Source organism: Ochotona curzoniae, unplaced genomic scaffold (genome assembly GCF_017591425.1).
Source record: "Ochotona curzoniae isolate NIBS_2020 unplaced genomic scaffold, NIBS_Ocur_1.0 contig_1, whole genome shotgun sequence".
NCBI lineage: Eukaryota > Metazoa > Chordata > Mammalia > Lagomorpha > Ochotonidae > Ochotona > Ochotona curzoniae.
Window position 1 is genome coordinate 9673535 of NW_024464918.1, and position 27734 is coordinate 9701268.

At 36.6% G+C, this 27734-nt stretch overlaps 1 pseudogene; it reads left to right on the forward strand.

Moving 5' to 3' along the window:
* Positions 1-662: 662 nt before the first annotated feature.
* Positions 663-21046, forward strand: LOC121152278 (annotated as a pseudogene).
* Positions 21047-27734: the final 6688 nt, after the last annotated feature.

A 27734-nucleotide genomic window follows, 5' to 3' on the forward strand; every position in this document is an offset into this window, starting at 1 on the left:
TGTGCAAACGTGTATGCTATTTAGAGGAAACAGTTGTACACAGTTAAGAAATATATTAGAAATGCCAGAACATGCTAGTATATTAAAGATTTAAAAAATTTGTAAAACTAAGACAAATGTTTGGTTTGAAGTTAATGTTTGCAATGCTTGCATCCCATATCCGACTCCACGTCATTGGTTCTAAACTAGACTTGTGAGTCAAGCGTTCTATTAATATGTGCCCTGGGAGGCAGCAGGTAATGATTTAAGCTCTTAGGTCTTCTTGACTGACACGTGGTAGAAATGAGTTGAGTCCTACGTTTCTGGCTTCTGCCTGGTACAGCTCTGCGTGCTGTGAGTATCCGAAGAGTTCATTAGCAGGTAGAAGATATCTGTCCATTTACATATACCTTTTTTTGTCCTCTTCCTTTAAAATACATAAATAAAACCCATAATAATTATAAAACCAATACAGTACACCAACACTTTCATTAGTACTTGAGTATGAATAAAACTTAAGTGGTTTTTTTGTGTGTTTTTATTTTCTTACTTTCCTTTTATCTGGCAGAAAGAGAGAGGGATAGAGGGAGAAGAAGACATTCTTTTATCCCCTGGTTTACTTCCTCAGATGTCTGCAATAGCCAGAGCCAGACGAGGCCAAAACTAGGGGTACAGAACCAAGCATGGATGTCCTACATGGCGGTAGTGATATAGTGTATGGAGCCGTTACTGCTGCCTTCCAGGGTATGTAATCGTAGGAACCTGGATCCAGAACAGTAATAAGGACTTAATCTATGCACTCTGACAGTGGATGCAGTGAGCCCAAGCAGTGTCTTAATAACTGGATGAAACAACTACTCCTTAACTTGTAGTCTATGCTTAAATAATTTCTGGAGAAGCGCAGGCTGCTTTAAAATACAATTTTCAGATTTTTAATTTAATATTTATTGTTTGGTGACATTTAAAATTTAGTACTTAAAAATCCTTATTTTGAGCTTAGTTTGAGAAAGCTTTTACCAAGTAAAAACACAGATCCTTTCACAGCAGAAATGTTCACCTTTTTCTTTCCCTTTTTACATTCAAGTCATTGAATGTGTAATTCTTTCATGATAGTCATAAAATTACATTTGGTAAAAGGATATCAGCCTGCAAGATTCATTGTACCAATGGTTTTTAATAAATCAAGTAATCACCCATACTTTTGGATGAATGAGTTTTCCAGGCGAGTCAAAGTCAAAAAAAATGTAATAAAATGTCAATTAATTCATGCAAGTTTGGCTTTAGAAAAAAATCTCCTTGAGGGCCATCACCGTAGCGTAGAGAGTAATGCTTCTTCTACCCGTGATGTTAATACCCCATATGGGGCCAGTTTGCATTCCAGCTGTTCTATTTCCAACCAAGCTCCCTGCTAATAGTTCAGGAAAAGCAATAGGAAGATGTCCCATATGTCTGAGCTCCTGCCATCCACATGAGAGACCAAGACCAATCTGATGCCTGCTGGTTTCAGCATTTCCCAGCCCTGGCCATGGCAGCCATCTGGGGATTGAACCAGTGGATGAAACATCTCTCTTTAACTCTTCTTCTCCTTTTGGCTATATTTCTGACCGTCAAACAAAGCTGTTTTGGAAAAAGAGTCACTTTTTTTTCCCCCTGATTTTTCAGATTATCCAATAGGCCAAGTGACAAACTGCTCCAATGCTCAAAACAGAAGGGTCAAAGCCAACCAGAAACACAGAGCCTAAATCTCAAACCAGGTTTCTCAACTGGGTGTGGTGCACCCAGGTACTTGAGTCATTTCTATGCCTTCCAGAACCCTGAGATACATGGGGGATTCAGACACTCCGATGTGGGCATTCATGGCTTAACCCATGTTTTAACTACTAGGTGGAAAACGCACCCTTTTTGCACTTCTTTCCAATGTTGGACAATTACTAGTAAATTTGGAATCTTTGACTTTTTCAAATTGCTTACTTGAAGTAATTTCTTCCCAAATGAAAATCTTTCCATGATGTAACTTCACTGCTAGAATCACCTTGAAAGTGTCTTCAAATAATAGATAGTGCTCAAAAAAACACTAAAATGAGTGAAGGAAAAAGTCTGTCCTACCATCTCCAAGTTGTGGGATAGCATCATAGAGACAGTGTTAAAATGGGTCAAGTATTTATGATATCTGTCTTAAATGTAAATATTAACTTGATTGAGATTAGCAACAAAAAATGAAAATCACAGAATACTTGACCCTCAAAGATAGGTTTTCTGTATTACTGTCTGCACTAAGAATGAAATTATTTTCCAAAAATCAGCAAAGTAAAACATGCTTTGGTACCAGAAAGAAAACAATAGAGTGTAAACACACAATTTTAAGCAATATTGAGTTATTGCAAACCCTGTGCCTTCTTACTATAAAAAGAGTACTACACTAAAAAGTGAATTTGAGAAAAGAGAAAGTGCAATATTGAGTAGAAGCTAATGACTAATTGTCTAAATAAGCTGCTTGTATGTAAGATATCATTTAAGAATTATAAAACATAAAAGATTTAAAAAGGAAGAAATGTAGTGTCCCAGTCACAGGAGAAGCTCCAAGGCAGAAAAGTCAAACCCAGAGTTAGGGAGACATAATCCTCATAACCACGATACCGAAACATTCGGCTTCACTGGCTACATTTTACCATTAAGTGTAACACACATTCTACTATGAGTATTAAATTTAGTGGAAAATATTTCAAATATACTCATTTTTAAAATTTGAATGAAAGCATCCTTAATAGCTGAGATCTGAGACAGACACCTGCTAAAAAGATAAATTTTTACAACGTTTTAACCAGCAGTAAGAAATGGATTATTGTACCTGACTTTAAGTGAAACTATATGTATCTTTTGCTAATAGTGTTTTAATTGTAAATATGGCTAATAATTATGCTTTCAAACTTCACAAATTAATTTTTAAAAATTTAATCATCATGCCCTGCTCTGCACACAGAGTTCTGATCATATAGCACTGTCCCCAAAGGTCAATTAATCCTGATTTTGAAAACTGTTTCCTGCCACACATGATGCATCAGAGCCATTTGGAGAGGATCAAGCAGGAAATAGGGGCACGTGACTGTGTAAGGTGTTTACTGGTAGGATGTGTGCCTCCAACCTGCCTTTACTCCGTTCCTTGTTCTCTTTGTATCTGTTTCAAAACTTCATTCTGCCAAAGCAGCAGGGCTGAGAAAGCTGCTGCTGGGAATGTTTGTTTCTGCACAAGTGCACACCTGACTGACATATTCTCATTCCGGCAATGCGCCTCTGTGCACTGCATTACCACTCTTGGGGCAAAGTTCCACTAGAGGTCTGGTATCTTAGTAAGTATCACATTCCTTGCTCCTTCCCACTCCAGTCATCTATCAGACACTTTTAAACAGAAGATACTGAAACCCCACAGTTTTCTTTCATCTCCCCTTTTATGATGCATTGTCTTATATGTAATCATAATCATACATCATTATATATCATTAATAACGTAGATTAGAAAATACTGAATTGTTAGCAATGTACAACTGTATTCCCGATTCTTCCCCAAAACTATATACTATCAATTTCTAAAACATTCATAAATTTCCTGGTGATCATGAGTTTGCAGTATATTGATTAGCAATTGAGCATAATCCCTAACAATGTTCCATTAAAAATGTAGTTATACATGTTATAATACAGCATATAATCTTTTTTATCTGCCATCACTCGTGTTTGTAAGACTGTTTAATATCTGCATTATCGCCATTGTTCTGTAATTTTCACTGTGCAAATACTTCACTATTTGCATATGTGATAAAATCTATCGAATTACATAATATTTGTTTGAATTTTTCTTTTGCTATATACTTAGTGAAATATCTGCAATGGATTCAGCTGAGCTGATCTGTAGTCAGGAGCTTCTTCCAGGTCTTCCACAAAGGTACAGGATTTCAAGGACTTGGGCTGTATTCTGCAGCTTTTCCATACCACAAGCAGGATGGGAAGTGAAGCACCTGGCACAAGATCTGGGGACCATATGTGATTCTGGCACTCACAGGTAAAGCATTAGCCTATTAAGCCACTGCACAGGTCCCACCAGCTGTCTCTTCTCTGTTTCATCTGCTGTGCAAAAAATTGTTGCCTATGCTTTCAGGATTTTAAACAAGAAGTCATGGTTTATACCCAGTATACATTTTTCTTTTAATAACTTCCTAGTCTCAGGTCCATAATGAATTGAATTTTATATGAGATGAGAGGTAGCGATCTAATTCCTAATATTGAATTTATGACTAAATTTTTTAATTTCCAGGAAGTTAACACAATGTTGTAAGGGTTGTGATTAAGTCACATTACTGTCAGTGAGGGTAATCAATTATCCCAATCTCCCTTGAAAAAATATTAACGTCTTCTACACTCAGTATTGTCACTGAAGTGTAAGTGTGTGTATATATATATGTATATATGTATATGGATTTATTAATGTTTATGCCACATTTGCTATTTATCAATGCATGGAGAAATAGCAGAGCATCTATTACTGTAATATGACATTGTCTTGATATCTGATGTATCAAGTTCTTTGCATTTGCTCCTGTTCAAGGCACCTTACTTATTAGCACCTTACTTCCTTATATCAATGTTAGTGTTATTCCATCATGCTTCACCAAAACTCCTATTGGGATTATGAAGAGAATTGCAGTGGATATAAATATAAATTTATAGTTAGAATCTTAACAATGGTCAGTCTTTCACACTATACACTTAATACAAAGATGAACAATGCTAAACTGTCTTTAATTTTATCCAATGAAAAATTGTTTGCTTTCTAGAGTGGAAATAATGCATTCTGTACCTGATTTATCCTTTTATAATTTCAATGGTATTTTATGTGGCATTGTTTAAAAATACAATTTTCTGTAGTTTGTATTGAAAAGGAAACATATTTGATTTTTCTGCTTGCACTTGAATCTAGAAAAACAGCACCAAAGTATTGTATGGGAAGGTTTTTTTCCCAACAATGTATTACCTTACGTGAACAACAAAGCTCTTATTTCTTTTTGGTCTACACTCCTGTTATTTCCTTTTCTGAGTTTACTGTACTGTTTGGGCTTCTAATATAAGATTGCAGAATGGCGATAGTAGCTACCTCAGTCTGCACTTTGCCCGGCAAGCTTTCAAAGTCCCCAGACTGAGCACTGGTCACTATGGGACTCTAGTTGTGGTACATATGTGTGCTAGATGATGGCTATTGCCTCCATCTTCTTATATATAGATATATATATTTTGTATTTTTTACTATCACATATAATCAATGCTACCAAACACTCTTTTACAAAATTGTGATCTTCTTGTTAGTGTTATATTGCACTAAGTAATTTTGCAATGTGAAGCTAACCAGATATTTCCCGAATAAATTAACCTTGGTGATTATATTACTCTGATATATGTATTGCTGAATTAAGCTTGCCAATAATTATATTAAAATTCTATGCTCAGTATTTAAGAAAAGCACACTGATGCAATGTCTTCTCTTGAAGTATGCTGTGACATAGCAATATTGGTTTATATCAGTATTGTACAGAAACATTTGTACCTCTGTTGATGCTATAAACATATGGAGATATTTACCAGTTACACCATATATGCCTACATTCAGATTTCTGTATTTCTTTGTGATATTTTATTTTGTATTTTAAAATTTTGTTTGGCGAGAGACTTTCAAGTAGGGATTGAAATAAATTATTATGACAGTATTAAAATTTCTGTTAGGGCCCGGCGGTGTGGCCTAGCTATAAAGCTTGAACACGCCAGGATCCCATATGGGTGCAGGTTCTAATCCCGGCAGCTCCACTTCCCATCCAGCTCCCTGCTTGTGGCCTAGGAAAGCAGTCAAGGATGGCCCAAAGCCTTGGGACCCTGCACCCGTGTGGAAGACCCAGAAGAGGCTCCTGGCTTTGGATCATCATAGCTTCGGCCGTTGTGCTCACTTGGGGAGTGAATAATTGGATCGAAGATCTTTCTGTCTCTCCTCCTCTCTGTATATCTGATTTTCCAATAAATAAATAAAACTTAAAAAAAAACTTCTGTTAAGACTATTCCTTCCAAATGATTGATTAATTTTAAATATTCAATAGATCCCTTATCTTTTTAGCATATGAATTTTTTTAGAGTTAAGACCTTCTAGTCTTCTTATGCATTTATTTCATTTTTGCTGAAAGGCAGAGAGATTCAGAAAGGAAGAGGCAGAGAAAAAAGAGCTGTGATGGTCCAGGCTAGGTAAGGACAAAGCCAGAACTGCATCAATGTGATAAGCATGCTTTTCTACCTGCATTTTCTATCACTCAGAAAGAAGGAGGTTTTAATAAATTTTCCATTACATTTTTTTTAAGATTTATTTATTTATTGGAAAGTCAGATATACACAGAGGAGGAGAGACAGAGGAGGAGAGAAGAGAAGCTCTTCTGTCCGATGATTCACTCCCCAAGTGAGAGCAACGGCCGATGCTATGCCGATCTGAAGCCAGCATCCAGGAACTTCTTCCAGGTCTCCCACATGGGTGCAGGGTCTCAAGGCTTGGACCGTCCTTGACTGCTTTCCCAGGCCACAAGCAGGGAGCTGGATGGGAAGTGGAGCTGTAGGGATTAGAATCTGCGCGTTCAAGGCAAGGACTTTATAGCTAGGCCACACTGCCGGGCCCTCCATTACATTTCTCAACTTGTTTTTCCTCTTTATAATTCTGATGAGTGGTTGGTTTGTAGTTTGACAATGTATTAAATGCTTACCCAATCTTCAAAAATATTGCATTTCCCTGTAAGCTCAACTTTTCATGGAATAGCTTCTTCATGTTTACCACTGGTTTCTCACATTTCTACAATTAATTAGCATTAAGAAGCTTCATAAAATCAGCATCTGTTTGAACTCAATAGTCTTTCATTGTTGGGATAGGTCTTAAATTTTGAACAAGTAATTGCATATTTGACAATTCTACCCTCATGACACAATAATTTCACAAGTACCTCATCACCTAATACTATCATATATTCATTACCAGTGCAACATATCCATTTTGGTAGCAAATAAAACATTCAACTGAATGTACATAATATTAAATTCACAGATTGTATTTTTTCTATTTCTGACATGTTACTGCAGACAAAATTTGTTACTTAATCTGAGGCAGAATCTTTGCATTTGATTTTGAAACATTCAATAAGCTCATATTTAATGTAAATATTGGTATAGCTAGCTTTAAATATTCCATGGTATTCAGTTCTCTAACTATAGGCCTGTTTCTATTTTCTTAGTTCTTCGAGTTTATTTCAATGCTTGAATTACTCTCTATTTTATTTTTAAGATAATGCATTATTTCTCTCTCTTTTTTTTTTTGCTTTTTAAAATAATTTTATTTTTTATAATGATTACAGGGATGACCAGGGTGGGAAGGAACCAGGTTTAGGGAAAATTGGGTGAACTCCTTGCTTCCAAATTTGCTATTTCTTCTTATTGTTTCTAGGGGAAAGGGGAGAGACAAAGGGGGGAACCACTCATGATTTCACAAACACCTCAGTGCCCAGAGATGAGGAACCATCACCTCATATCAACCCAGAGTCTCCATGAGTACATATTCCGAGGGTTCTGTTCAAGCGGTTTGTATAGTTCTGAAATTCTACTTATTTCACTGATCCAAGGATGATGTCACCCTCCCAGTGTCCACTGGCTCCATTCACTGAGATTTTTTGCTATCATCATTTGTTGGGATAGTACCCCAGTTTGTTCTGTTCTCCCTCTAATGCTACTTGGGCACCAAATGAACTTCCATATTCTCTTTTTACAACTGGGTTGTAAACGTCTCTGCCTTTTTCATTAAGACAAGTTCTTGTAGGTGAGCCCAAGAACCTGAGCCCAGGTGACCTAAACCCCACTTGGTCTCCAACCCCTGGGTGTCTTAAACCCGACACCCACCTAGTCGTCAGAACCCAAGATTCAGGCCAGGAGACCCAAACCCTGCTAAATCCTCTATCCCTGGGGCTCGTAAACCCAGCATCCACCTCTAGGTAGGCCCCAGAACCCAGGCTAGGTAACTCATGTCCCACCAGATCTCCCACCCAAGGGCTCGCAAGCCCAACATTCAATTGGCCCTGGCTGGCATGACTAACCTCACCTCAGCATTTGCAATCTTATTGCGCGTCCTGGCCTACTCTAGTTTGCCCCCTATTCCAGCTTCTGCTGGTGGGTCCTGCAGTCTATCCCAGCCCAGGCTGATTGCTGTCCTGGTCCTAATGTGAACCGGCTGGTGCTGTGGCCCAATCTGGCTCATTCTGCTCCCTACCCTAATCCTTAGATCTTCCAGTGTGTGATTTGTGCTGGCTCAGACTGGTCTGTCCTCAGACGTGACCCACATGTATGTTGGCAGGCACTGCAACCTGGCATGGTCTTAGCTGCTTCTTTTCTTGCTTCTTGTGCTTACCTGCAGGGACTGCATCCCAATGAAGGAGCTTCTCAAACTCCTTTATTGAGTCTCCTCACAGTGGCAGTTCTCGCATACACAATGGGTCATTGGCCCAGGTCAACTTTGTCCATCTCCTGTCCTGGCAAGATCAGTGGCCATTCTTGTTGTTGGTTATTGCAGCCCAGTGATAACTGATCTGTGTCCAGGCACAGCTTTCACGTGGTTTAACAGGAGTCAAGACCTAGCCTGGCCTGTTCTACACCCAACCTAGCTCTCACAAGTACCAGTGGGGCCAGGAGTCTAACCCAACCTGTCACTCCATAGTCTCGCTGCTCACTTGCACCATTGCAGGCTGTAGCCATGTCCAGCCAAGCCTGCTGCCCCCAGTCCTACTCTTGTACTCACCAGTGGGAATCTCAGCTCAGCTGGGGCACCCCCTTAGCTTCCTAGCTTGATATGATTGTATGTGTCCATTTTTTTAAATCTATTGACTGTATTTCTGGGATCATTTTCAGGAAGTCTTTGCCTGTTCCAATATCTTGCAGAGTCTCCTATGCCTTCCTGGAGTAATTAGATACGATCAGGTCACAGATTTAGATCCTGACCAAGAAAATTATTGCAATGGTTTGATTGTGACTTATCTCCTTGATATGGTATTAATACAGTGAAAACTTAAACCAATCATGGTTTTCAGAGGTAAAGTCTTTGGAAATTATGTTTTTAGGCTAAAGCTCCCATGATGAAGGCTTGATTGCTTTACAAACTAAGAGACTAGTTACACACAGAGAGATACAAACACACACAATGGTGGTCCCTTGTCATGTGTTTACGTGAACTACCTTGAGATCAATAACTGGTTGGTTCCAGCACCATGTTATCCAGTCTCCAAAAATGACTTAGAGTTCTCCCTTACAAAGTTGACTTCCTTCAGAAAATCTATTATAATAATAATTTAAAAAGCTGAGCCCAGAAAATTACCTGGGGAATGAATGCCAGTATTCAACATATTGTTATTGAATAAACAATTTAGTAATAATCAGCATTATGACACTTAGCAAAGCTTAAAATAGAGAGAGGCCTGTGTTGGGTAAAACCATAATCGATGATAGTTGCAACCCATATGGGTGGCAGAATGTATTCCAGTTACTCCACTTCCAGTCTGATTCCCTATTAACGCACTTAGGAAAGCAACAAAGGATCATGCAAGTGTTTGAGTTCCATAACCCACATGGGAGACGAGGATGAAATATGTGACTCCAGGCTTGGGCCTAGCCCATCAGAGAGAGAGTTAAAAAACATGACAGCCACCATTGTAAGTATTGTATTGTGCATTTCAATATGTTTCTAACCCATGTTAGCCATTTTATAACTTCATCATAGTGTTTATTTATTTTTTTACATTTCTAAGTGTTTCAAATAGCTAAGCTACTAACAGAATGTAGGTATATGCATTTAGGTTGATACAGAAAAATTAAAAGAAAAAAAATTTTTTTTCAAATTGACTGTCTAGCAGAATTTCTTGAATACAGAGAAAAGATACACTTGCTATCCCTAATGATGCTTCAGGCACAAATATAAAAATGAATCAGATTGGTGCTTAATTTTCACACATATCATTTTATTGTTCCAGTTACATAACTGGATAGATATTTTTGAAATTGAAAAATGGCAAGAATACTATCAAGTCAAAATGGCCTTGAAAATTGTTTTATAAAAATCACTGGCTAGCACAAATTCCTTCAGCTCTCCACTTTGTATATTCTCTGTGTCTGATATTCCAAGACATATCAGTGTGAGGATTATTTGTTAGGATCCATAGTACAAAAAAAATTATGTAAAAAAAGAAAGAAAATAGACTTATTCTCCATGTATGAAACTTAATACATTAAAGAATCAACAGGTCAAAGTGTATACACACAAGGCAGTTATTAGAGACTAGTGTGTGTTCTTCACAGTCACTACTGTGTCATTAGGTGATTTCATCAGCACCATCACAGACTTACATGAACCAACATAGTGTAAGTTACACAATCAAGAGATGCAGCAAGTGTGAGATATTTGAGGCTGCATTCCAGGGCATCTGACCAGAAGTGGATCAGCAGCAAATCAAAATATTGCCCCAATATCAGATTCCAAAGTCAAGGATGGCAGCTTAATACATGGAATTACAATGCCACTCTCTGGGCTAATAATCAACCAGAAATACCATAGATTTCTTCAAATGAACATTATTAGAAACATGTGAATGAAGTCTTGTGCATGACACTGTGATGGCTAAAGCAGCATCATTAAGTGACATGTTCAGTTTGTTAAAATCTTATGACACCATTACCTATATGCAATTTGCAATTGTCAGAAGTGATGCTGTGTAGCCATTCACCATACACTGAACACAGATCGAGGGATAATCACTCAATAGAGCGGTCAGATTTTATACAATTAACACTCTTGGATCCTAAGTCTTTTTATCTACTAAGTGGTAATACAAATTAATTTACAAAATTAAAACATGGAAGTCAGTCACTAAATGCAATTCTAAACTCAAGCTAAAATTTTGTTTGTCAAGTCAATGCAAATAAAACCGAAACACATAGAGTTATAACATAGAGTTTGAAGGTAATGGAAAGATGACCACAAAATGCAGTCATCTCATTCTATTTTTCTTTATAGAACATACGTGTATTTTCTAATAAAACATGAACACAACAATGTAATTCAAAAAGTCTAATAAGCCTTTTGGCTTTCTGATGGTGCTTATCTCATCATAACAAGATAAATTTAGTTTTCACAAAGACATTTAAGAATCCAAGATTAATTAAATATTTTAGGAGTTATTTGACTCTTTTTTTTTGCAATCACCTTTGATTACATAGAATTAAATATACTAAGACTTTAAGATGGAGATAATCTAGTTCAATTTAAGGGCTATTTTACTTTCACTTTGAAATTCCACTTTAAAAATCCATTCACATATTCAACTTATTTCTTTTAAAAATATTCAAGCCATTTTTAATTAAGCTGTACTGCTTTTCATACCAGAGAACTGCAGGTCAGTTCTCTTTGGTCCTATGTGAATGGTCAGCTGCCTGTTTAATAACAGCATTAGAAAGCAAAGAAAACGGCATTATTTCTTGGTCTATAATCATTATTAAGGTATTTACTACTAAGTATAAAGATTAGATTTCTCATAACATCAGTCCCCAGTCTAAACTACACAATGCTCTTCAATTTGTCATTATTACTGACTTAAAGAGCACACATTTCTGTATAATTTAACATTTACCCAAGGCTAAAATTGAAATATTTATCATAGATCTTATCATAGAGAACTTTCTACCTAGTTTTACTTTCTACATTTTTAGTTATCTTGACAAGATAAATAAAATATATTTTGATTTTTGGTAAAGTAGCCTGAGCAGGAAAGAATGGGAGAGCATATTGTGACCTTGTATAGAAATAACTTGTCCACAAGGAACTGACTTTATTAAGTGGGCCAAATTTCATTCAAATTGTGCTTCCTCTTCCAGTTGCCTTGCCAGTAACTTTATTATACGTTAACATCCCTGTTGTGATTGTGTGGGAACACAACCCATAGACCTCATTCTACCACTTCTACCCAGCAATTAGTTTCATGCTATCTAATAAATATTTACTTCCAAGGTCACACACACACACACACACACACACACACACAGATACATTTTATGTATGTACATATTCATGCATGTGTTTTATATGTATATACATATACATGTATATTTACACACATATATTTCATATACTTCATATATATTTATGTGTAGGTATTTTATATATGTATATATATAAACACACATAATTTATGATATTAAAATAAGTTAGAGAGAGGTATGTTGTTGCTTTTGGTTAATTTATCTGTCATTGCTCTTTCCATAACTCCCTTACGATAATACTCCTGTTTATTACATAGTGACTAGAATCTACTACATATTTAGAGAACCAGGGTGTAAGCACAGTATAAGGTGAAACACTCAGTTCCAAGTCCTACTACTTTTAACCAGTTTCAACCCGGGCATTTCACTTGTCATTTTTCTCTACTGTATATTATAAGACATAAAAGTTAATTGTTAACACTGCAATAAATACAAAACAAAAGCAATGCCATGCATATTTATGAGAGTCTGAAAAATCTTCATGGAAAATGCAACTAAAATATGTTTATTTTAGAACAGACCTTTAGCACCAACAGCTACGATACCTACTCCCAAATCAGAGTTCCAGTTCCTGACTAACTGCAGACTCTGGAAGGTACCAGAGACAAACTTTGCTTCTTCACGTATTACCAGTTTCCAGCTTTGAACCCAGACCATCTCTAGCCACTGCAAGCCTTTAAAGTGTGAACTAGTGTACACTGTCACTCATTCTTTCTCTCTTTCCCTGCCTCTCAAATAAAAAACAGTAAAATATCCTGCTAAAACAGAAGCTTATTCTGGTGCTGAGATAAAGAGAGATAATGATGCAGAGACACATACAGTAAATTAGCCTATTTATTCTTAAATGTCTACTTGGGCAGGCCAAAGCGCGAAGACAGAAGCCAGGAACCATAGGTGAGGGTGCTACATGCATGACAAAATTTCAAACACTGATGCTGGTGCTGAGTCTTCCAAAGTGCACACAAGCAAGAAACTGAAATCGGAAGCCGATTCAGACTCGAACAGAGGCACTGTAATCTGGCCTACTCCCTCCCCTCTTTCAACCATTTTTATATTTCCACCCCTAATTTGGGGGAATTATCATGATGTGCAGGCTTGGAGAAAGATTAATCACTTCCTGGTAGTAACAAAACTTACCAAATACCATTATCTTTTTTCCTAGTTGACGGAGACATCTGTCTCACATTCAGTCCAACACTCTTCTACGTGAGCAACAATGAGAGTGTGACATTACCTCCAGTTGAGTGCAGGGCACAAAGATAAAAAGGCAAGTCCTCATATCCGTGGTGCAGCAGATCAGCTTCTAGATTAGACCATTTGGTGTGAGCTAGAGTGTGATTTATTACAGCCTAAAGTCCCTCTGCTAGATTTCAATTATGTTTCAATGAAATCCAATTGGATCCATTAAAGAATAACATTTTACTAGATAGGGGGTACACACTAGATGATAATGCTGGGGAATGGCAGTTAGCACTACTCACCATGATTTGCTACTATGGGATAAGATCACTTTGAGCCAAAGGCAGTTGACAAATCACAAGGGTAAGAATGCCATTATTCTTGTTGCTTTTCCAAAAAGGAGTCAAAGTTCCAACAGGGAAGATGTTTCCCCAGTACCATAAGGAAATTCACACTATCAGAGAAAAGGACAAACTCAGAATGATCTGTACAAAGAACTCTCATAAACAAAGTTCTCAGTGATTCACTAACTCAGCCTATGCCTCGCTGTCTTTGTGGGTTTTTAGTTTTGGTTTTTGGTCCAATGTACTATTCAAGTGGTCCACTCTCATCACTTCTTTGGGCCTTCATTTTCTTCTGAGAATTGCTGTTTCACATTAAACTGGTACGAAATGAGTATATATGCTTTGGTCTTGACAGTTTGTTATATGTTGATTTAATACTCAATGCTAGGTAGAAAAAAAAAATCATGACCAGGCCAGAAGAAAATATATGCCAAACCATCACATTTTCATACTTCCAATGGTTAGATTATCAGTTTCCCATTTATATTTAGAAATGTGAAGTCTTTATTGCCAAGGAAAATTTTTCCAAGATTATTTAGACTATTATTAATATGTTTATCACCAGGCACTGTTGGTGGCAAGGCTTTAATGCCTCATTTTTATTTATTTTGGCGTATGGAACAACCATGTATCAGGAATAAATATTCTTTAAAACGTGAACTACAGGGGGGTATCCAATAGGTGCAGTGGGTTAACCTACTGCTATAGATACCTTCAACTCATGTGTTAGTGAATGATCGGGGTACCTACTATTCTCCGTTAGCTTTCCCCTAACGTGTTCCCTGACAGCCAGGAAGTGATGGTTTGAGCACTTGTGTCACTGACACCACATGGGAAACCCAAATGCAGTTCCACACTTTTCGCCTTCCCCTGGACCAGTCCTGGCTGCTGTAGGCCTCTAGGCAGTGAACAAGGGACAGATGGTGGATCTCTTCCTTTCTAATAAAATTAAAAGTGAAAGCTTAACATAGCCTATTTACATGTTGGGCATCCATATTTAATTTATGTCTGCATTCCAAAGGTCACCAGTTTTGGGGGCCTACTTAGCTTAAAAGTATCAGAATAATAATCTGAAATAGTGATGATCATTGATCTTACTGAATCCTCTATTAGCAAATACGTAAGTGGAGATACTGTATTGCTTTCTAGTGTTTTTCTGTTACTATTCTGTAACCCTTCCACAGCACTCACTTTATTAATTTATAGTTGAGGTATGCCTTAATATATTTTACACATGCCGTTTCAGATATTTTATGTTGCATTCAGATTAGACAAGTCACATGAGAATCAGTAACGCATTACTGACTGTGGTCCGTAGCATTTTTATCTTGAATTAAAACAACTCCAAACAAACACAGTACCACTTTAAATCAAGTGTAACCATAAACTACACGGAATTGAAATTGAAATGAATAGAAGACATTTCACACTCCAAGCAGTCAGATGATAACGAGTTTCTACCTGTTACCATATTAATAACAGTGGTAAAGAGCATGATGTGCCGGAGGTAGTACATGTCGCTACAATTTTACATGTGTCAAGAAATGGTTTGCTTGTTAGCAACTGGTTAGAGTATCAAAGCAGAGTTCCAAGGGGAAGATGGGTTGCGTAATATACGCAGGGGAAATCTTCATCTCTGGAGTTATTTAAAACAACCCATGACAAGCACTGGATAGCACAGCAAGGAAGATTAGCCTCTGGAAGTTATTAGTTGATTTACGGTGTTAGATCAATTTCATACCTAATGTATGTGATTCATAAGTCATAGTTTTGAAAGAGGCATAAAGGGAAAAAAAAATCACTGAGAACTAATACAAATAGACAATGCATGGCCTGCACAAACTCTATCCTGCCTCAGTGATGGAGTTACTGAAGTAGAGCTCAGAACAAGATTAGGCAATGTTCTGATAAAAGACATCATAAAATGATGTTTTTAATGTATTACTTTTCTCTTGTGATTTCCTATGCTGGATACATTTAAAAAATATTTTAAGTATAAATTATGAATATCAATGTGAAAAAAAAAACAGAAAGAAGCTCTCATTTAGACATTTGAAAAGGTTATCAGGAGCTAGTGTTGTGGAGTAGTAGGTAAGGTTGCTACCTGCTGGACCAGCATCCCCTGGAGGCACTGGTTTGAGCCCCAGCAGCTCTGCCTCCCTGCTAGAGTCCTCAACAGGGTAACAGCAGATGATCAAGTGCTTGAGACTCGCATAAGAATTCCATAACAAGTTCCTGAATCCTAGCTCTGGGTTGGCTAGCCCTGGCTGTTGTGGCCATTTGGGGACTGAACCAGTGGTTAGAAGATCTCTATCTCTCCTGCTCTCTGTAACTTTGATTTTCAAAATAATAATAACAATAACAATAATAATAATAAAAGTGGGTTTTTTAAGGATACAAAAGCCAAAATAAAGCATGAAATGGAAAATATAGTCTAATTACATTCTTATGAAGCTATTCTGATTGGAAAATTGAAAACAAAAGAAAAGTACACAAATAGCAGGTTAATGGAATCTAAATTTATTCTTAATTGGATACCCAGAACAAGCTTTCCTGTTTATCTGTTCTAGATATAATTCAGAAATCGTTCCTCACAGCCAGTATCTGGCTGGGAACGAATTTCAAAAGCATTTAATACAAGTTGAGCAGTAAATTTCAGGGGAAATTTTCTGAGACCCAGTGGAGAACAGACTACACATGCACAAAGAATCTTCAAATGCCAGCTGCTTCCAAAGGCAGAAAAACTTTATCAGGGAAGGTTCAAAAGGATTATTCAAAACTCATGACAACTGGTTTTAGTGTACTGTCATCATTTTCACTTCACATACATACTCAACACATTTCAACAAATTGAAAGAACAATTCAAATTGACTACTCATTTGGACTAAAATTTACTGTTGATTAATACAAATGGCTGTATTCTTGATGATTCAGAAGTAGAAGTAGTTATGCAATATAGCTGCATAGTTGTTATCATGTTATCTTTCAGTATAATGCTAACATTGTATAAAATCAGTCCATGAAAAAAAAACTTGCAAGATACTAAGTTAAATGAGCACAGTAAACAGTTACAAAATTGTTGTTAAAGGTGCCCCTAAAAACAAAAAAGGTGCCCTTAACCAACCTCCTGTTGTGAAGCAAGACTGAATGTGGACTCTTCTGAACCCGGATTAGTCAATCCCAGCAGCCCACGGGGAAAAACTTCACAGCAACCAGACAATCAAGGAAGCTCCAGAGCAGTCATTATGCTAACCACATGCAGCGAAGATCTGTATAGCAGCATTTTGATTATTTATTTAGCATACCCAGCTACACATTTTAGATGGAGAACAACTAATAGAAGCCTGCTGGCTGCATGCCAGCTACAGAATAGTGAAAATTTGAAGTTTGTGTTTCCTACAGAGCAAAAACAGAAAGCATGGTCCTCGGGCAACTACAAATAGTTCCCAGACAGCCAAGTGCAGGAATGGACAGTAATATTTACCTTTGCCTGGTTTAGAAGGACTACACAACATCTGTGCAATCCTGAGAATAATAAAACCTAGTATGTTTCCCAGAAAGCCTGTATCCAACTTGCTTATTTGAATCATATGGCTTCTCAAATGGTGATCTGCTAGATATGCTAGGTAGCAAAATGTGGAGAAAAAAAACTGTCCCACATGCAAACAATGTGAAGCTCCACTTGCTTTCAAAAAGGACAATGATGTAGGTAACTTCACTGAAATGCCAAAAAACTAAACATAACTAGACAGAGTACCATGTTTGTGAGATACAGCTATTAATCCTATTTGAACATCTCTGGGAATGTTCAATTTATACTGAGTTGAGGACACACCAGCTAAGAGTAAGAAAACTTAGCATTTTTGTTTCTTAAAGAGCAGCATCAACTGGTTTTTAACAAAACTGATTTTTTTCTAATGATTCTTTCTAACACCAGTAAAATACAAAAATATTTACCTTAGAATTCATTTGCTTTCATGAGTTACTATCTCTCCTAAGATGCTCCGTGAAATGCATTAACAAATGACAATGCTTTACTTTTTGTTTTATTCCATCCAGCTGAAAAACTGTTATCAAAATAATGTTATCCAACACAGATTAAAGGCATCATTCAAAAAAACTTAAACAAAAAGAAATTAATATCTTTCCTGAAGGGTCTCACTCTGCTTCCCCAAGACATTCTCTTGAAAAATAATTTCAGACAACTGTGGTATGTGTTTTTAATGAAATGTATTTTAAAGTGATAATAACCTGGTAATGGTGATGGCTGCTCCTCAGCATACAAAACAAATGGCCATTGGACCATATGGTTACCTTCCCAGAAACAGAAAACAATTCAATAACCCTGCTATGTCACAAAAAGACTTCTACAAACTGGTCCTCATCCACTTCCTAGAGCTTGGGTCCCATCATTCATTCTTCTTGCCGTTCTTTCAGATTCAACAAACTAGTTTGATAATTGTAACATACTATGCTGTGCCCTTTCAGCTTTGCATGTATTGGTTCATGTTACAGAAAAGACTCCTACCTACATTTCCACAGTACTTGCTTCTTCTAATGCAGATTTCAGATCCCACACTTATTATATCTCAAAGAGGACATTATTAATGTTGACATCTTAAGAAACATACCCATAGGCACTATGACGGCATGTGATTTTGTTTTTCTAGGTGATATATATAGAGAGATAGACAGAAATGTAACTTCTGCTGATTTACAAAAACATTTGAGCCCATAAACCATACTCAACACATATTTGGAATAAATGAAAAATTGTTGTATTAGCATAGCATTAAAATATATTTTAAAATGTCTAAATGATACAATTACATATTAACCTAGAGTGAATGCATTTTTACTATCAGCAAATCCCTAAGTAAAAGCTTTTACTCTTCATTTTAATTATGCAAACTTTTCCATGTAGAAGTTCATGTAATGCAATGGCCATAATTAACTTTCAGATTTTTCTTAATCAGTTTCATTTACAAGTGTTTTTGTTGATGAAATGTGATATAATTAAAGAAGTACATAACCAGTGATTAAAAAGCATGATTTAGAAATCAAATTTTGTCTTTCAGTAATCTATCAGGACTATCTAAGGAGTATTATTAATTACAATTGCATAAAATAGGACATTCACTTGACACCTAAGAACAAATTAATCCATTGTGTTATGGGAAACTTTCAATGCACATCATTCCAAGGATACATTTTGTAATGTTTTTCTTCCAATTTCAAAATTGTTTCCATATGTTAAATTATAATTGTAGAAAAGCCACCTCTTGTCTCTGAACCTGTTTTATGCCACTGGAAGTCTCTAGAACATCACATGCAGTGTGCAAGCCTGATTTTCAGATAAAACATTGCAGAGAGCAGTGGAAATTAGAAAACTTATTCATCTGATTGTGAAGCATTCTTTACAGTTACATGTCTTGAATAAAGTTTAGCTTTTATTTTCAGAACCATATAGACAATCTTATATAGATTTTTATTATCTTATGGTAGCTAATATGTATTATTTAAAATAATTACTCTTATGTAACTTCAAAAGTAAGGGGATAATATTTGGCATGGTTCCTTATATTTTAGGACACTCCCTATATTGCTTTCTGGATGACTGCACTGTCATGAATTCCAATAGATTTATTCACTGTTTCTCAAATAACTAGATTTCACTGTACCATAAATAATCCTTTTAATGAAACTTTAGCCACCTGTTAGTGGTTATCATAAGAACAGTTTGAAGTTGCCATCCATTATATTTTTGATAAGCTTATAATAAATCAAGTTAACTAGACTTGACATTCTCTACCACATCTCCAGAAAAAGATTCTTTCATCTAGGAATTGGCTATCGACCCTTCTTTAAATACAGACTATCGACTCCTGTGTAGCTACTGTATAGTCACAGTGTATACATCTCACAAATTCAGGAGAAAAGCACACCGTGATGTTCTCAGCAAAAATGGAATTTTAAAAATATCCAAATCAGTGCATTTTAATCATCATGTGTGAGTTAAAAATATAAGTTGCAACAGGCTCTATTATTACTCTTTTTTCAATTCATTAAAAATCTCATCTACTGGGCCAATGCAGTAGATTAGGCTGGGCTTCAACCTGTGGTGCTGGGCTCTGGTGTGACTCCCGGATGCTCCACTTCAGATCCAACTCCTGGCTTGTGGCTTGAGAAGGCAGAAGGAGATGGCTCAAGTCTTTTGGCCCCTGAACCCACACAGGAGACCACAAAGTGGCTCCTGGCTTCTGACCAGGCTCAGCTCTGGTTACTGGCCTACGTGGTGAGTGAACTACCAGATGAAAAGCTCTCTCTGTCTCATCTCTGTGCAACTTTGATTTTCAAATAAAAATAAAATGCATCTATAACAAAAGCCCATTCTAAGTATTCTTGCATATTAATAATGGAACCTATATTTTTTTGAATTCCTCCCTTATTAAAACAGATACAGTTTCTTTGAAATATTTGAGCGTTTCCTAAGCTGAGGTTTGTGGAGCTGTCCTGTGGGCTTCTGAGACAAAGTTTAAAGTCTTCTCTGCCATAAGGCAGCCCCATACAGTTCTAAGGTAGTCACCATGCCACAAAACAAAACAAACAAACAAAAAACCATGAATTACACCGTAAACACTATGGGTATCATTTGCATTACCATGAGAGAAAGAGCAAATGTTGGGAGGCTCATGAACGTTCAAAGAAGGGGAAAAAAGTGAAAAAGACTGGTCTGAAGGCTAAGCTATTCCTCACGCAGCGCCAAGCTGAGGAAACACAGATGAAAAAGACTATCAGGATACATGAAAAGAGAAACATCAAACAAAAAGAGCATGAAAAGACTCCTTAGGGAGTAACACCAGCCCATTTGCCTGACAGAGAGGGACAGTTCTGAGCTAAAGTCCTTTCTACCACGATTAAACAAAAGGAAAAAGAAAACAGGAAATTGGGAAGTCCCTCTGCCTAAAGTTCATGCCAAGGAAAACAGAAGTATTAAAAGTTATTCAAACAGGAAAAAGAAAAAAGAGGAAGACAGGGAAAGAGAATGGCTACTTAGATCTACTTTGTTGGAGATCACTTTACAGAAAAACCACCCAAGTATGAAAGATTAATGAGATCAATGGGCTTACATTTCAAGATAGCCCATGTAATACACTGAGAAATGAAAGCCACCTTCTGTCTGGCAATACATGGTATAAAACACAGTCCACTATCCCATTATACACGAATTTGGGTGTAACTGTCAAAGGCAGTTTCACTGAGGTGAATGAATGTGAGCTGGGCCTAGTGACACAAGGTTATATGGGGGAGATATGCCCAAGTTACAAACAATCCTGAAAATGATGGATGTATAAATGCAGTCTTACTCATTTCATATAAGCGAATTCTAGAATCATTATAGAAGAATCATTATAGAAGAATCATACAGAAGATTAAATGGGAAAACTGTCATTAATGCAACATTTCTGGAAACTACCCAACAGCCTTACTCCATAGTCAACAAGAGAACTATTAACTAAGCTGTAAAAAAAATCCACTTCTTAAAAAAAAGAAAACTATATAATGCAAGTGTTTAAAAACAAAAATACTGAAAATATAGGTAAATAAATCTAAATCAGGGCTGAGTTACTTTCTTTCTAAAACTCTGTGTCCAAATATGCAGAGGTGTTTCTTCAGAACCTATTTACACTACGAATCATAAAATTTCAATACAAAGTAAACAAAGCTTTGAGCATTCCTTACTCTTTTCTAGTTGGAATAAAAAGAGAATAATTCATTTCTAAAGAGTAAGAAAGGGCAACTTTTGATATAACACCTTGTACAGCTAACCTGTTAAGCCTTTTAAATTATATAATGGGATTGCCTTTGCTGACTGACATACTTGTGGGACAAGTGTGCTAGTATCCTTCCAAATATTCCGGAATTTAAGGAATTTTCCAAACTTCATAAAATAATAGAACTAAGACAAAGCTTATAAAGTTGATATGATTAGATTAACATATCATTATAGGTATGTTGCCCATGGGACAATTTTTGTCTCCTTGCTTTTGTCAGCTAATAGGACTCAAAATCCAGAATTCATTTCATCCTTGTTGTTATTTTTTTTTTTACTTTTTTCCCCTATAACTACCAAAACGAACATGAAGCTTAAACTTAGTCCTTCAGCAATCAGATAAGCTTGAGCATCTCATTACTTTCAGGGCACACTGCTTTGAAGCTCCAGGTAAACTGATACTGATTTCTTACTTTGATGTTTCTAGTAAGCATTAATGATTCCCAGAAGTGCTGCTCCTTTTCAATCACTTCATACAGATTGGGAAATGTTTCTATGAAAAGTCTGGAGTAGCATGCATGGATTTCCAAATACGTTCATCTTTTAAATCCACATCACATTCAGTTTGAGTGTGTGTGTGTGTGTGTGTGTGCGTGTGTGTGTGTGTGTGTGTGTGTGTGTGTGTGTGAGAGAGAGAGAGAGAGAGAGAGAGAGAGTTCGTACAAGTGTATGCATATCCGTGGACCCAGCATTCTTAAAAGTTTTTTTTATTTGGTATTTCCACTGTGTCTTCAATGTAGGAGCAAACAGGCTAACTCATAAACAACAATGTTAAGTCCAATACTGCTGTGTAGGGATAAAGCTTGTGCCTGTAATGCTTGGGTTTAAATCCCAGCTGCTATACCTCTAAACTCAGCTCCTGCTAATGGCCTGAGAAAAGCAGCAGCAGATGGCCCAGGTACTGAGGCTCCTGCACCCACACTGCAGACTCAGCTCAAACTCCTGGGATTATCTCTGATTCACCCCTGGCTGCTGTTGCTACATGGAGAGAGAACCAGAGTACGACAGATTTTTCTCTGCCTCTTCTCTTTTTCACTCTGATTTTCAAATAAATAAATGTACCTTGAAAATAAATTAATGAAAAAGTAATAGAATCTCAACTATTCTTTAAAATATAGAATTTTCGGGCCCGGCGCGGTGGCGCAAGTGGTTAAAGGTCCTCCCCTTGCACGCCCGGGATCCCATATGGGCGCCGGTTCTAATCCCGACAGCCCTGCTTCCCTTCCAGCTCCCTGCCTATGGCCTGGGAAAGCAGTCGAGGACGTCCCAAAGCTTTGGGAACCTGCACCCTGTGGGAGACCCGGAAGAGGCTCCTGGCTTCGGATCAGCATAGTATCGGCCCGTTGTGCTCACTTGGGGAGTGAATCATCGGACGGAAGATCTTCCTCTCTGTCTCTCCTCTCTGTATATCCGCCTTTCCAATGAAAAAATAATAAAAATAAATCTTTAAAAAAAATATATAGAATTTTCATATAATTAAGTGGTAAGGTTTTTTTTTTTTTCGCTCTTTCTTTCCAAGTAATATTTCTTGCCCAACTTAGTGTTAGCTGGCATTACTAACAGCTTAGAATTATTTTTATGAGCTCAATGTCAAACACCATGATGTCTATTAATGTAATTCAACATTGTTAGGGAATGTAATAAGTATACTTTTGGCCATATTTCTTCTCTTATGCTAATAATTTCTGGTAGAGTCATCAGAGAAGTGGAGCTAAGGCACTGTTTTCTGAACTGAGCAATAGCTCTCTGACAAATGCATCTATAGGTTCTTAGAAATTTTATTTTAGCTACTCAAGGAATTAATCATTACTCCCACAAATTTATGCAAAATCATATGATTTAAGTGCAACAAATAGCAATTTTCATTTTAGTGCCAGAATACCAAAAAGTAAGCTGTAAACTATTCTTTTTCATCAAAATGTGATTAAAAAGGAAATTAAATGTAGGACAGTTTTCCAAGAAGCTCCTTAAGAATCATTACTTAATAACAAAGTAGATCACATACAATAACTTCATTTTTGCAATATGCATGTGTTAAACTCAAAGCATTTTCAAGTAATAATAGTACAGTTTAGATAGTAAGAATTTCTTCAAAACAGAAGGCAACTATTTAACATGCACTTCAGGTTTTATTTTGCAAAAAACCTGAAAACCTAAAGCAATACAGACAAAATTATTCATATTCCCACAAACCTGGGTTAATAAATACATTTAGCTTACATGCATATGAGTAAAAGCATATATATATATGCATGTATATATTGTATACTTTAAAAAGCAATATAATTTTTAGGAAAGTTAATTGCAGCTCTATTTTACTCTGATTTACATTTTCATCAGAAGTAATCATTTTAGCTAACCCCAAATCATGATTTTGATGACTATACTAGGTAATGTAGCCTTCCCCCCACTTTTCTTTCTCTTCCTTGAAAACATGACTTATTTTTCAGCCCATCATTTCTTGACGCTCCACAAACACATGGCCTGTTCTCCTTCCCAGCTTTGCCTCCACTCCTTACTCCTGTGTAGCATACAAGACAAAGTTTAGAACTCCAGAATGGATGCCTGCAACATAGGAAGTGGCTTGTTCCAATGAGCCCTGAATGCATTCCTACAGTTCATTCTTTTGAAATTAAATGCAACTAGAAAAATTTCTGAGAATCAGAGTCATCACCTCAAAATCGATTTTAATATTCCTGATAAACTGAAAAAAAGAGAGAACTTTATTTCAGCAGTTGCTTAATAATCATGGAAACTAGTAACATTCACTTTAAGATACTAATACACTCTATTGTGCTGAACTAAATAGGAATGGGCAAGTAAGGAACTTATACAACTGTCTTCAATAACCCCTATGAGATTAAGGAAAAAACATCCATTTGGAGTTTTTTCTAATCTGAAAAACACATTAAAGAACTAAAAAAGTCCAAGACACATTTACTTAAGAAAAGTAGCTGACTCTTGGGAAGACAAGTGAACCTTAGGACACTTTTATATTTATTATTTCCTTATTTCCCTTCCTGATTCCTCTGTGAAGAGCCACTGGAGAGCACAGCGGAGGGTTGCTGTTCCTCCCAAGCCATGTTCCCAATCAATTGCTATGATGTAACCTGTCAGACAGCTCTCTGAAGCTTTGCCTGCCTCCCTCACCAGCCACCAGCCAGCCTGCATTGTTTAACAGTCTTGTGTTTGCTCACTTCTTTGACTGGTTGGTTGGCTGGTTGCTTACTTGCTTTTTATTTGGTGAGGTAGGGTGTACCAGGTTAGTTTGAGTTTAAATGAGCAGCATCTTCTTGGTGTGAATGCAGCACCAGGTGAATCATTACACACACACACACACACACACACACACACACAACTGTTGTACACCTTGAACTTCCACTTGGCCTAGCCTTGTCTGTGCAGTCACCTCCACAAAGTCCCAGTGGATAAAACAGGATCCTCTGAGAATGAAATTGTAGTTTTGAGGCTGTAGGCCTGAACAGTCTTTTCTTGCCTATGGGAGCAAATGTGCTTCCCACAACTGCTGTCTCCCAAAGACTAGGTTTTCGTCTAACTAAGCAGCCCTGTGATTTTGAGGCCCTTGACCGATTCTGGCACTTGGAAATAGGAATTACGTTTCTGTGACTTATTGAGTGTCAGATTGGATGTGTGTGTGTGTTTGCTTTTAGCAAATGTTTGACCTCAGAAATTGAGTAACGTGAAGTGCAGTGGCTAACAGGGTTTGCACAAAACCTCTCAGTGCACTCCTGGGCACAGGCTGTCGCCAAGCCCTGTAGCCTGCCATCATCCTCCCAGCCCATGCCTATCTTTATCTCTCTGGCTTGTAAAAAAAAAATAACTTTAAAAAACTAAACGTTACAAACAATAAAAGAGAAGAGATAAATTTATTCTATGAAGAGGGCTTTTCAAATTAAATTAGAAAAGTAGATACGTATTATACATTTACTCATATTTCAACAGTTGTCAAGTAGCTACATAAAAACTGATTGTTTGCCAGTAAAAAATAAGTGTTAAAAATTACCTTTACTTCTGTAAGATATCACAAGATAAATTATTTTATTAATAAACTGGCCTCACTGAAGTAAAATATGTTTGTGCAGATTCAACAAATTAAGAGAAGGTATGTGTATTCAACACACTACCTTCAGTGTTCTAATGAATAAGCCGATATACATTAAATAAAGTCATTTAAAAGGAAAAAACAAATTAAACATATCCAGTTTCTGTTTAAATATAGTCGTAAATTATTTTACACAAATATATATACATATTTACAAGTATGGAATTAGGCTAAGTGATGGCAGTAAAGAATTTTCACCCTCTTCCTAATATATTTTCCACTTTTTTTCTCCATTTTACAACTATCATATTAACTGATTGGTTTGACATTGTAAGTTCAAAGAGTATGTCTTTTTATTTTCTATAATTATGATTCCTTCAGAGGTGGCTGAAATGACTATTTTCCTAGGGTGCTGAGTAGAATAGACACTGACAGGAAGGAGAAAGCAGATCAAACAGTCCAGGTAAATTTTCTTGATCCAAGGGATAATAATGATACTGCAACCCAGTGGATGCATATTTGCATTTGTTCAGTGAGCATGGGTTCGGTGCTGAAACAAAATGGGTATAGAGGAGTGAACACAAAATGAATTTTAGCCATGGTTTTAACCTTGAATGACAGGAAGGTCATGATAGCTATAACTAAGAGAAAACCAGGCAAGTTCAAGTCATCAGAACACTTGTTTGCACAAAGTATATAAGTGTGATGCGCAAAAGGGAGGACAGATTAGCAACTTTTTCATCTTTTTTTTTTGACCAACTTTAAAAAATTTAATAGCAAGTGGAGAAAGAGAAGAGTATGCCTTTTGGGATGAAGTGTGCCTATTTGTTAACCTAAGTGCTTCATAGTAAATTTAGAAGTTAGAGTATAATAAATTTATATGTAAATAGGTTTGTAGTCTCCTGATTTTATGGTATATTTGTATTTATATATTTTTACAGTATGCATTGTAAAGTAATGCAGTACACAGTGATACACACACATATATTCACATGCTCAGATAGTTGAGGATTGAAGGAGTAGTTTGTAATAAAATTGACATCTCCAAAGTTATGAGGCATTTGCTCCTTCCAACTGAATTTATATGCATAGAGTTGATATTTCAGATGTTATTTTTTCTGGTGAGACAGTCTTTTGGGACTTCAACTACTGGGGATAAAAGGAGTAGAATGTTGATAGAATTGAAAATGCTGTTTGAAGAGGCAAGCAAAAGTGGATCTCACTTATTACTTTCAGAAAAATTGTGGAAAATAGCAATCTCATGTCAATTATATTAAATACACTTATTTTTATATTTTCAGCAGAGGGCTTTGAAATTTTAACAAGATTGATATGTAAATCATAAGTTATTATGATATGATTTTAATAACACCAACACATCAGAAAAAAGATAATTACCATCTCACACTTTCAGTCATCCTTGGAAAATTTAAAACATGCAGTAGGGCTTAGGCATTTGGTAGTTGTCTAATAAAGAACATATTTAAATATAAATGCTTTCTAAATACAAATCATTGACATTTATGTATGTAGTGACTCACAAGTAAATATTCTGCCCTCTAAAACTGTGCTACGTGTGTGTATATCAACATCTATCTTCAGTTACAGAAACCTAGCAATTGATTTAAATGTATTTACCAAATGACAACTATGAATTAAATTCAAGTTAAGAATAACTGTGTAGCTTACCAAATACTCTAGAGTTAAAAAGGCTACATATATCAAATTTTACGTTCTGTGCAATGGCTTAAGTAAATAATCATCAGCCTATAAGCGCCAGGATCCCATATGGACTTTGGTTTGAATCCTGGCTGTTCCATTTGCCATTCAGCTCCCTGCCTGTGGCCTGGGAAAGCAGTCGAGGATGGCCCAAAGCCTTGGGACCCTGCTCCCACATGGGAGACCCAGAGGAAACTCCTGGCTCCTGGCTTCTGATCAGCTCTGCTCTAGCCATTGTGGACACTTGGGGAGTGAACCAACAGATGAAAAATCTTTTGTCTCTTCTTCTCTCTGTAAATCTACATTTTCAATAAAAGTAAATCATTTTTTAAATGCACTTATACCAAATTTTGACCCAAAGTTGTTTCCCTTTGAGCAAACTATCTAGAAGTCTCTTTGTGACAATTTAGAATTTATACTAATGATCTACGCCTGCGTAAGTAGTATTTGTTGTAAATTAGCTAATTAAACATC